Source organism: Garra rufa, chromosome 1, assembly GCF_049309525.1.
Source record: "Garra rufa chromosome 1, GarRuf1.0, whole genome shotgun sequence".
Lineage (NCBI taxonomy): Eukaryota > Metazoa > Chordata > Actinopteri > Cypriniformes > Cyprinidae > Garra > Garra rufa.
In genome coordinates this window covers 71773112-71786225 of record NC_133361.1, presented here as the reverse complement: position 1 = coordinate 71786225, position 13114 = coordinate 71773112, and the positions used below count along the sequence as shown (strand labels likewise).

The 13114-nt window shown below is 43.7% G+C and overlaps 1 pseudogene; it reads left to right on the top strand.

Annotated features, from left to right (window-relative positions):
* Nucleotides 1–508: 508 nt before the first annotated feature.
* Nucleotides 509–13114, top strand: part of LOC141338782 (uncharacterized) — a 551053-nt pseudogene continuing 538447 nt past the window's right edge.

Here is a 13114-nt window from a genome sequence, read left to right as displayed (position 1 = left end):
AAAGGTAAATGGCATTTCAAAATTAAAATGAACCTCTTGTTTTAGGTGCATGTGAATGCAAATGTAAAATCGTGTTAAGTGACCCTCACTGCTTCTGTCCCATTACTTCAACTGATCATCATTGTTAATGCTAATCAGTACCTGGGATGAGTGTGAATGTATTGTCTTTAGGTGTAACCTCCCCTGATCTCTGTGATAATGAGTGTTATAGTTATGCTGATTGGATTAGAGTTGCTGAAAATCTGGGTAAATTCACATACATTATATTCTAATGACGGCCTCCTGAAATCTGTATAAAACTACAGTGGTTCTCTGCTTTAGTCAGTCTTGACTGCGGCACGACAGTACGATCCGAATCAAGAATCTGCTTTAGAGTCTCCTACATCTAATTGGATATTAGTCAAAGAACATCTTTTAACTGAAAATAAGACAGAAGATCAGTGTTAATGACAGCTTTGAAAATCTGTGATTCATCTCTCACAGGTCCACGTGACACACTATTATAAAGATGGCGTTTATTAAAGAGGAGAGTGAAGACATGGAGATTGAAGAAGCATTCAGAGTCAAACATGAAGATACTGAGACACAAACAGGTTGGTTTTCATTCTTAAAGCACTTTGTACTTAATATACTAAAAAAAAGATTATTAAGTACTTCTTAAGATAAACATGTAAGTGTCATTTAGTTACCACTTGTAGTACAATTGAAACCATCTTTTATACACTTTTAAATATACTCATCATACATACAAAATACACTTTAAAATCTAAGAATATATTGATTGATTATATACACAATGTATTAATAATGTGTTTCCCTCGTATTTTTATAAATTAAATAATTAATTTAAATTGTATTGTAAATGTTCTCATGTGAAAATAAAGTGTACTTGAGTGCACTAAAAATACTTAAATACAAGTACATGAGTAGTACAATATCATATTTTGTGATAAATAAAATTGTAAAAATGATACACTATAAATACACTAGTTAAAAGTATACTTTTACCTTAGTAGTACTTAAGTGCAATTGTGAAAGTATACTAAATACAATTGATATTTAAAGGTGTACTACTGCAAAAATATAAATTTTTATTAGTGTATTTCTTAAAAGTATGTTTTGAATGCTTTAAAAATTAGTCCAATGTTAGTACTCTTGTAGATAGTTACCCTGAGTTTAAATTAAGTAGATTTTATTTAAAATATATTAATAATGTAATAGTCAAAGTTACATGTCCCCAAATGTGCTACTTAAGTAGACATAATATAAATATACTAATTAGCACTAGCACTTAAATATATTTTAAGTGTAGTCAGATAAATCAGAATTAAATTGATTTTACTTAAAATATTACAATTTATTTAAGTACACTTACAGCACTTTAAGTACATTAGGGAAGTGCACTATTTCCATGCACTATTTTTTACTTAATATATTATTACTTAATATTAAAATATAATAAATGTATACAAAGTGTATTTACAATGTATTTTTTATGTATAAAAATATGTGGGCAATACACTAACGAATTATTTATAATAAATGAATAATCTATAATAAATATATATGAAGTGTATTTATAATGTGTTGCCCACATATTTTTAGTAAAAATAAAAAAACATTATAAATACGTTTTGTATACATTTATTATATATTATTCATATATTTTAAATAATTAAAAAGTGTATTTTATTAATAAAAATATGTGGACAGTACATTATAAATATGCTTTGTATATATTTATTATGGATTATTCATATATTTTAAATAATAAGTGTATTTTTTATGTATAAATAGTATATTTAAAGTTTTATGAAATATGTTTCAATTGTATTAAAAGTGGTAACAATACTTTTTGGAAATGCTGAGATGGTATGTTAAAAGCACATTTAGTTCATCTTCATGGTGTCTCAAAATAGCACAGTTGAGTACACTTAGATGATCTTAAGTTTATCTTAAAAACTACTAAAGAATAACTTTTAGTATATTGAGTACAAAATTAGTGCGTGAAAATAGAGCACTTTAAGTACATTAGGGAAGTGCACTAAGTGTACTTAAATAAATTGAATTTTAGTGCACTTTTTTTTCACCTGGGTTAACATTCCTTTTATATGATAAACTTTACATGTTTACGGCGTCTAATAGTACACTAATGCAATGTCAGTAGTAGCATTTTTCCCACATTAATGATATAGCACTTCAAGTACTTTATGCTAAAAGTATCTATTTTGTCAATAACACTTTATTTTTTTACATTTACATTTCTACTTTTTGATTGTATTTTTTTTTTGTTAATTAATGATATCATATATAAAAATCCACAAAAAAATGTGAAGTAATCGTAGCACACTTCTGCTACTTTATCTGACTGTAGTTAAAGGGCTGGTTTCGCAGACAGGTTTTTAATTAAAATACTACTACTGAAGTAGAAATATACTTTTAATTATTGTATTATTAGTGTGTATTTTATTTAGCTCAAAAAATAATAACGTACTACAAATGTACTTGCTTGTTTTTTTTTTTTTTAGTACAATCAAGTACACTTTATTTTTACCTGGGAATGTATTAGATCGTCACATTGAATGGGTTCCATGCATGGATTTCATGAACAATATCACCAAAGATGACATAAATAAATTTACATCAGAGACATCACATTTAAGATTGTGTGTATGTTTGGCTGAAAAGATGCATTTTTACTTTAGACTTAAACTGAGAATCTGAGACTTGGACAATGAAAGTTATTAAAGAGTTTAGAAGTCATCCAGAAAAAGAAAAAAAACAATCTAGGCCAGAAATTTTGCAACTGATAAAAATTGGATTATAGCACAGTGGAAACTCCATTTAATACTGAGTTGTTTCAGGCATTCAGAGATTTGTGTGTAATTAGCAGAATTTTAAAATGGACTCTGCTAACATACAGAGTTAAGAAGCTTTGCCAGCGTGTGAGTAAATTAAAAAAAAGTGTATTATTTACATAGAAGTGCAATAATGTCCCTCAGGGGATGCATATACAAGGGGAAAAGCAGAGGACCTAATACTGAGCCCTGTGGCACTCCATTCGCCTCTTCATTCACAGTTTCTGTATAAACAGTTGACAGGACAGTTTTTTAATATTTTTGAAACAAATGGCAGATTTGAGATTGGTCTATGATTAACTTATCCTGTTTGAGGTTTAATCATTTTTCAGTTTTAAAGTTTTTTGGAAGATGCCCTGAGTGAAGAGTAAAAAAGTGAAGAGTTAACAATAATGAGAACATGTTTTAACACTGCTTAGTGCATATAAGAAGATGTTTGTTGCTTTGTGTTTTAACTTGGATGTGTCTTTTTTGCCTTAGACTTTGTGTCACTGAAAAAGGAGAGTCAAGAATTCAATGAAAAAGAAGATGAAGATCAATATGAGAAACATAATTTCATAATTGGAGGAAAGTCTTTTAGTTGCTCACATACTGAAAAGATACAAAAAAGAGCTCAAAAGACAGCAAATAAAAGTTATTTCACCTGCGAACAATGTGGAAAAAGTTACAACAGGTTAGGAATCCTTAATTCCCACATGAGAATTCACACTGGAGAGAGGCCTTACACATGTCTTCAGTGTGGATTAAGTTTCACTCTTAAAGAAACTCTTAGAAGGCACATGAGAATTCACACCGGAGAGAAGCCTTACACCTGCAAACTATGTGAAAAGAGCTTCATTCGAAAAGTAAACTTCAAAAACCACATGAGAATTCACAGTGGAGAGAAGCCTTACACATGCTCTCAATGTGGAAAAAGTTTTACACATAAACAAAACCTTGATGTCCACCTGAGAATCCACACTGGAGAGAAACCTTTCACCTGCCAACAATGTGGAAAGAGTTTTACTGAAAAAGCAAACCTTAATGTTCACATGAGAATTCACACCGGAGAAAGCCCTTTCGCCTGCCAACAGTGTGGAAAGAGTTTCACTCAAAAAGGAAACCTCAAAAAACACATGAAGATTCACATTGGATAGAGGCCGTTTACATGTGATCACAATTTCAGACATAAAGTAACAGATTGAGATGTACGATCACACTGATGAGATTGAAGCGTTCAAGTGTGTCAGGTTCTGAGACGGACACACTCAACACTTGTTATATATCACAACAAAATGAAAATCATCGGTTACACTTTATTTTGATGGTCCACTTTAGACATTCTACTAACTGTAAGTAACTTTGCAACTACAAGTCAATTAATTCTCATTAATTTGCAACTACATGTCTCTACCACCTCTCAGAGTAGACTGTTAGGTTAGGTGTAGGGTTAGTAGAAAAAGTTGACATATACTTGCAAAGTTTCTTATGTTGTCAGTATGTTGTGGACCCATCAAAATAAAGCGTTAGAACCTGATTAGGTAGGTTTTGTTGCTGGGATGCTGGTATAAGATAGTCCTTTGCTGGTTTATGCTGGTCCTTTGCTGCACAAAGAATCTTCTTCTTCATCTTAAGATGACCTTAAGAACATCTTCTTAAGAAATAAGTTAAGAAATTTCTTAAGATACATTTTTTGAAGTTCGTAAAAATGTTGTAAAAAAGTGGAATTCTTGAAAAATTTCTCAAATATGTTCTTCAGAACATCTTAATTTTCGTATGCGCTAAATACGGCCAAAGATTATGCCGTATTTAAAGGCTAAACAAAATTTTTTAAAAATTTATTAACCCTCTAATGCATGAATTATGGATTTGTACTAAAAAAAAATAATCTAATCTAATTTTGTGGAAGATTTACGATAACAGATTAATAATTTTTTTTTTTTTTTTAAAACACCACCCCCCCTTAGTAGATTTTATTTTGTTGCCCCAGGGCAACGCTATGCAGTATAGGTAGTAAATCACAGAGAAAAATGTAATATTGTCTCAACATTTATTAGGAAACTTGAGGGAACAGGTACTCTTTTGAACTGAAAATGTGTTTCAAATATTTAATTGACATTTGTCCTCTTCAAATATGTCTTAACAAATATTTTATTTAACTTTTTGTCAGTCCATTCAAATTCAACAAATAGTGGCCATTTTCTTTTAAAAACATGCTGTAGACATGTTTGCAGTGTTCACTTTCTCACTCTGTGTGAAACTTCAAGAAGCAGTTTGTAGTGCTTGTGAAGCAGAGGTGGGCATTACACTTCCTGCATTTAGCTTTTGGAGTGCCTTTGCAGCCTGGTACCCTGCACCTGCCCTTCTTCTCACTCATGATGATCCAGTGGGCTGTAGCATCCAACCTCACATCTGGGATTGGGATTGGAGCAGTGGGTCCCTGCCTCTTCTTTGTCTCATAACTTGAAATTCCACCACTGGGCCGTCCTCTTTTCTTTTCCAGACTTTTCCCAGATTTGCAGAGACCCTGTGCAATGTAGGATTTGAATGCATACAGCCGCATGACCTCAGCATCTGACAGGTTATTGCATTTACAGTGATGTTTGTACAACAACCAGCAGGTCACCACAATCATGTCTAGAAAGTGGAAAAACAGACGATGATACCACTTTTTTGATCTGATTTTGGTTCGGTAGAGGGCTATAAGTGAGTCGAGGAGGTCCACCCCACCCATGTGCTGATTATAGTCTCTTACAACAGCAGGACAGGGGACATCAATGATCGCCTTGCTTCCTCTGTCCCATCGCTGGACATGAGTGACTGGATGTGCTCCCACGTAATCACTCAGTAGGGTCACTGAGCGATTGTCATACCACTTTACTGCATACAAAGTGGTATTGCCAACAATTGCTGTCTTTTCTTGAAAAGACCCACGGCCAGATCTTTTCAGCTCAGTACCAAGACAGTGCACCCCTTGACGAGCTAGCTCAAGTTGTAGTGGGACACTGGTGAACCAGTTGTCAAAGTACAGTTTGTAGTTTTTGTGTTGTGGCACTGGTTGAGCAAGGCGGAGGACAACATTTCCACTGGCTCCTATATCTACCAAATGGGTGGGCTGCACTACTTTTCCAGTGTATACTTCAATGTTGTGTGGAATACCATCAGAGCCAGCCAAAACCATAAGCTTATACCCCCATTTTTTGGGCTTCTTCGGCAGATACTGCTTCAGGCGATTTCGTCCCTTAAATGGGACCATTTGTTCATCAATACTCAGCTTCTCTGACATGGGTATTGTATTCATTTTAGAGACAAGATGAGTAATCAAGGGTCGGATCTTGAACAGCTCATCAAAATTGTCATCGGATCGAACTGGTTGATCATCATTATCATTGAAATGCAGGAATCTCTTGATTTCCTCCCATCTGTTTAGAGTGAGTGTATCTGCTACTTGAGAAATTCTGCTTTCAGGGCGCCAAAACATCCGTGTTGCTGGCAGTCCAAACAAGGACATGTACAAGGTAGTGCCCAAGAACTTCTCCAGTTCGGTTTTGGTTAGGTTAAGGGGCTTGTTAAGATTAACCTGTGCTGCATACAAATTTGACTGTTCTACAACAACGTCAAGTATATCATCAGAGAAGAATGTTTTGAAGTACTGATAAGGGGATAAGATGTCATCAGCATTTGGAAGGCTGTCTTGCCAATCAGGGTATGCAGGGAAACTAGAATCATGGCTGGTTTTCCACCTTGGTTGCTGAGGGACATCCTCACCATCATCATCCTCAGATTCTTGTTCTTCTTCACTCCTCTCATTATCGTTTTCTTCATCACCTAGAATAAGAGAACATTTGTGGCTAAATGAATTGCAAATTGTGACTTTGATAGAATTGCCTTCCTTTCCCTAATAACTTTGCTTTCTGAAATCCTATTTTCTTCAGGAGTAACGGTATATATTTAAATATGCCTTTTATTTTTAAACATGTTTTTTTCTGCTTCTCAAACCTCTTTCTGGGGTCCATTCTTCATCACTGTCACTTCCCTCAAGCTCACTGTCCTCACTACAAAATCCATTGTTTGCTATAATTCTGACAAATGGCTTCTCTCTGTTCTTTCTACCATAAAATGTCCCTGCATCCATTTTCCTGTAAACATCAGTGCAGAAAACAACGCAAAATCAAAAACACTGAAATTGGCATTCAAAAAAGTCAAATGTCTGTCTTTAGCATGTTATTGCATTGAAAACTAGCCTGCAAAAATAAAGAAAAAATTATATATATTTCTTTATTATTATATTGAGCACAAATACATGTAATGATATGTGATTACATCAAAAAACATTGTCAATGAAGAACTCCTTGAAAAGTACCCCTTACTGCATAACGTTGCCCTGAGGCAACACAAAGAAAAACTGAACTGATTAACATGCTAAATAAAAAAAAGTGAATAAAACCTGACAAAATGCTTATCTACTCCTTCATGCACACATACATATTTTTTATTTACAATTTATGTCATGTTAAATAAGATTACTAAAGCAAATAATCTTACCTTCTTCTCACAGCATGCACTCCTGTGACCACGTGTCAGAAAAGGAAGTCCCGCCTTCAAATAATGCTTGATAGAGACTGCCACACCTTTTTGGACTGTTTCATAGCAATTATTTGACCGTTTTGATTGGTTGAAATCTTTTAAAGAAACGTGTAATGGAAATGGGGCTTAAGAAAACATTGTGTTGCCTGAGGGCAACACTATGCGGTAGGGTTGTCACGATACCATAAAAACGACTTACGATACTATACCAGTTGAAGTATCACGATACCAAGTAGTATCACGATACCATGCAGTATTCGTTCATTTAAAATTTAATTCTACAAAATGAATCAATTTCATAAATAAAAAGATGTAAATCAAAACAGACAAGATTTTTCTCTGAATACTTTATCAATGTGAATGAATGACTGGCTACTGTTATCCATTAAAAATCATGTAAACAAAACTCATCTGAGCACTGCACAAAAGCTGCATGGAGTGACATTTAGATAGTATTTATACATTTAGACTGTACTTATAATTGCATAAATAATGGTATAAGATTAATATTTTAAATTCAAAACTCTGAATATAGAAATTTGTTGGAAAATAATATGATGGGAAACTTAAAACCGCCAGCAGATGGCAGCAGTGTTCATGATTGAATCACTGAGTCGTTCAAACGATTCTTTCAAAACGTCTGAATCATTTATGAGTGAATCAAATAACTGTTTTTATGAATGGCTTAGAGAATCAGTGATTCACCCAAACCAACGCGGATTCGGATTCGAACACAGAAACGAAACGTCTAGGTTACGAAGGTAACCCTCGTTCCCCGAAGGAGGGAACGGAGACGTTACATTGGGATCTCGCTTGAGAGACCGATCACCTCTGAGCCTTATTAAAAAGGCCAATTGAAAATTGGCGAGTGGACGTGCGCGCCGGCCACGCCCCCGTACATACGGGTATATAAGATGGCTGCGCGCACCACTCAGTCAGGCTTTTGCTGAAGAGCCGGGAGAGCCCAGCGTCAGCGCGACGCCAGGGGCGTGGCAGGGGAATGTAACGTCTCCGTTCCCTCCTTCGGGGAACGAGGGTTACCTTCGTAACCTAGACGTTACCCCTTCAGTCGAATCACTTCGACGTTACATTGGGAACTAGACCCATGGAAAAGGCCACGACCCTGACGCCGCGTTACGCACAACGCCACGTGCCGGCAGGTCTTCCCAGACGTGTCCGCAGGCGGTCATTGAACGTAACCTTCCCAACGCCCCGAGGCCCCCTTTTTATAAGGGGGCCTGCAGGGATGCCAGATGTACTGAAGCATGGGTTGGGGGGGCGGAGCACATGCAATTTGTGCATGTGGAAATGAGAATAATTCAATATATCCATAAGATTTCTTAGGGATACACGAGGGAAACAGCGGTCTCCTCCGCTGGAAAATATTGAAAAGTATAGCCACAACCTGCGGGGCGAAGGAGACCCAGGCAGGATCACAGCCAAGGACTACTCCGCATCTAGCCCTGACTGCGGGGCATGGAGGACCCAGGTTCGCCGGAGGGAACATTCTGGGAGATAGCGCACGGATCCACGTGGGAATGGCGCAGCAAGCCGACACCAGCCGTCCCCCCGCTCGCCTGAAGTCTTATGTTAAGACACGGGAGGAACGGCCTCTGCGCGGAGGTTGAAGAACCTAGCGAAGGTATTAGGTGTCGCCCAGCCCGCAGCTCTATAGATATCTGCTAGTGAGGCGCCATGAGCCAACGCATAGGATGAAGCAGCACTCTTAATGGAGTGGGCATGAACACCTAAGGGGCATGGCTCTCCCAGATATAGATAAGAGAGGGAGAGGCATCTACCACCCAATGAGCCACCTCAGTTTGGGGACAGCATTCCCTTTCTGCTGAACCCCAAGCAGATAAGCTGCTAGGTGCGTCTGAAGTGCCGAGCGAATTCATTTTCACATAGACACAACATCGCAAGGCTGGGTCTGCCTCCTCCAGGGCAGAGCTTGCAGGTTCACCACCTGACCGCGGAAAAGCGTGGTGGGGAACCTTGGGCACAATAGCCGGGCCGGGGTCTCAGGTAGTAACGTGAGAGTCGCCGGGCCCGAACTTCTTGACACACTTTGCTGGCAAGGAAAGCTTGTAGGTCTCCAACCCTCTTAATAGGAGCCGGGGCAGTCAGGAGCGCTGTCTTAATGACAGGACTCGACTGAGGCCCACTGAGCACCTCTGGGGAACCTTTGCTCGTTCAATGGGAGCCAGGGCAGTCAGGAGCGTTTTTCTCGCTCGACTGAGGCCCGAGGCTCCAAGGGAGCGCCCCGCGGCCTGAGAAGGCGACGGGGAAGCTTCCCTACAGAGAAAGTTTGTAGGTCTCCTACCCTCTTGATGGAGGCCAGGGCAATCAGGAGCGCTGTCTAAATGACAGGAATTCTAGCTCGACTGAGGCCAGGGGCTCAAATGGAGCGCCCCGCGGCCCCGAAGGGCGACGGGGGGGTTCCAAGAGGGTATGAGGCGCGGTCTGGCACCTCTGACGGACCTCACGACCAGTGGGTGCTTACCTATTTTGCTTCATCTACTGCATGTGATATGCGGCTAAGCGGCGGCATATATTCCGAGAGTCGAGGGGACAGCCTGCGCTCTAACTCTCCTGCAGGAAAGGAAGCACTACTGCAATCGTGTATCTCTGTGCCTCTCAGCGAGAGGAATGCCAGCGATAGACCTCATCTCAGTGCGTGAGCCAGCCTTTGCCAAGGGAGCCCAGTACCGAGTGATAGTTTGTATCACGGCCTGTGAAAGGCCGGAGAGATCTACGGTGTCAAGCCGTGCCCTTACAGGGAGGGACTGCCGCGAGGGGATGGTTACTAAGACCTAAGTCCGGGTGGGCCGTCCTTGCAGCGCAACCTCAGACTTACTCCTCGTCCTCCCTGGACTCGCACAGAGTCTGCGCAAGGAGGCTCGCTGGGGAAGGGCGTACTTGGGCCCCGGAGGTCAGCTATGTGCCAGAGTTACTCTGACAATGGGAGGAATCGGGAGGGCGAGCGGATGTGGCTGGGCCTGCCGATATAACTCCAACTAGCTGCGTCACGGGGTGGAGTCGCCATTCTGCAGGTGGGTGGACTGCCGTGGGAACCGGGCGGCTGCACGGTTGAGTTTCCCTGCTTCAAATGAATGGCAAGTAGCAAAATCTGCCACGTTGGACTCCATGGGAGCAGATGGGAGGGGCTGTAAGCCTCTGTTGTACATGGCAACCCAACCCGTGGTAAGCCACGGGCTGACTTGTCGGCAATACTGCGGGAAAACGCCAGTCCGGAGAGAGCCGAGATGCCATGCCCATCATAGGACTCGATCGTGCTGCAGCGGTCTCACATGAAACAGCTTAACGGCAAGCGGCTAGAGCTGACATGTGCCCCAGGAGCCTCTGATTTTGAGAGGACCGCTGTATAGTACCTGATTAGCTCAGGGACTACAGCACCAACTGCGCGCTCTTGGTAGCAAGGCGGGCCGTCTTGTGGACCGAGTCGGGCTCCCGACCGAGGAAAGGGATTCCCTCGGTTGGCCTGAAGGACCAGATGGCGGGGGTGCCGAGGCACCAGGTCCCTGTATTCGCACAACGGAACTCACGAGTGGGCTGGTAAGCACCAGTCGAAGAGACGGTTGAGGACGCGAGTACCTGTCTGCCGAAGAGGGGACAGGGGAGCTCCCATGGCCTAAAGAAGGCAGGAAGGAGAGGGACTAGCCAAGTGGAAGCACCTCACGCTGAGCGCTCGACCCCCGGGGCAGACCGCCGGAGGGGTGTGCGCCGGGGAAAGATCGAGACGCGACAGCGGGTGCCCTTCAGGCAGATGGCTGCAACCCAGCCCTGGAGACGGAAACATACTTGTATGTGCGTCGTCGTGAGCATGTGTGCCGACAGCCTAAGAAGGGATCGGAACAGAGCTCCATCCAGGGCGGATGTTAACCCACCACTCTAACTGGACACGAGAAGTCAGGACTCTTATCAAACCCCGACCTCGTCCCGGCCGGAGAGACAGGCTGGATCGCGTCCTTCGCCAGTAGGAACGCGACCTCCGCAGGCAGAACAGAGGCACGCCTGTTTCCGAATAAAGAATGTAAGGAGTACCTGTGAGTCTGGGCGGACGCCTGGAGCCGGGCCGTACCGTCCGTATCAACCAGTGTAGTGGTATCAAGGGAACGTTGACCGGCGTGACCGTGGTGGGGCAGCCTGGGGAAAGACAGGGAAGGAGACAAAACCCAGAAGGATAAACGTCCTGGAGAAGTGTCTAACTGCGCTAAGCAGTGCTTACCTACTTCCCTGGTTCCCGCGCTGGCGACATCCGGTCCCGAGTCTGGTTCCGAGGAGTGGAAGTGCTGCTCAGGAAGGGAACTCGGGGCCGGGGCCCCAGAGGTGAGAAAGCTGGGTCTTTCTGTGATTTCAAATGACCGGCTAAGTCCCGCTTCCAGCGGGAGTGCCGACAGAGTAGCTCTCTCCACCTCCGGGGGTGCTCGCATCAGGGACGCTTCGAAGCTCGCCTGCGAGGGTCTTCCGTCGCAGGATCCTGAGAGGCGAGCGGCGTCCCTCTCCCACGGGCGGCTCGACGTCGGCTGCGAGCCTGGATCGTGTGGCTCAGCAGGGGACGGAGCTGCGGGGGGACGCCCTCGGCGACGGGCAGGCGGAGGCGGGGGCCCAGGCGGCGGAATGGTAACTTCGCGGCGGGGCAGGATATGTTGGACGGCCTCCGTCTGCCTCTGGACCGTTGGAGCGCCAGAGGAGACGCCCAGCCCGAACGACGGGGAGGCATACTGCTCTGGCAACTCGACGGGGTATGCTGATGGGCGGAGGATCGTAGGCTTTTGGGGGCCGGCGATACGTTCGACGCCGCTGAGCAAAAACCCTTCACGGTGTCGCCGAATAGGCCACTCTGGGGAATGGGAGAGTCGAGAAAGCGAACTTTGTCGGCCTCTGCCATCCGGGCCAGAGTCAGCCATAGGTGGCGTTCCTGGACCACGCAGGTGGACATCACCTGACCAAGGGGACACGCCGCGACCTAGTGGCCCGAAGGGCGAAGTCAGTGGCGGCGCGGAGTTCTTCAAGTACCCCCTGGTCAGGACCACTCTCGTGCAGGCCTTAAGGTGCCTGCACCTGGCACTTTTGCAGTGTTTCAATGGCCTGCAGGGCGGGGCAGCGTGTCGGGGGGCGCAGAAAAGGCCCAGCCGATGAGGGCGGAAGAAATTTCACATGCCCTAAAAGGGAGACGCGGAGGGCCCCACCAGGCGGCCGCGCCCGCGGGCAAAGGTGCACCGCGATGGCGCGCCCGACCTGGGGGACCGCCACGTACCCCTTGGCTGCCCCGCCATGGAGAGTGGCGAGGGGAGAGGAGCTGGAGTGCGCTTCAAATGAATAGGGCGCCATCGATTTTGTCAGCTCCTCATGCACATCCGGTCAGAACGGGACCGGGGGGGAGCGCGGCGCTGCCGCCGGTGCCCCCCCCAGGAACCAGTCGTCCAGCCTAGAAGGATCGGCCGGAGGCCCCTGAGGAACCCTCAAACCGATCCCCCCCGGCTGCCCGGAAAAGCATAGCCGACAGTTCGACATCTACCTCCGGGGGGGCAGCGACCACGGGTGGGCGCCGCGCCGCGGGAAGAGATGTGTCACCGTCTGACTCTCCCTCTGATGCTGTGACAGACATCTCATCCTCTGCAGGAGCACCGAAGGAGACGCTCAGCCCGCCAGGCGGGGAAGCGTCT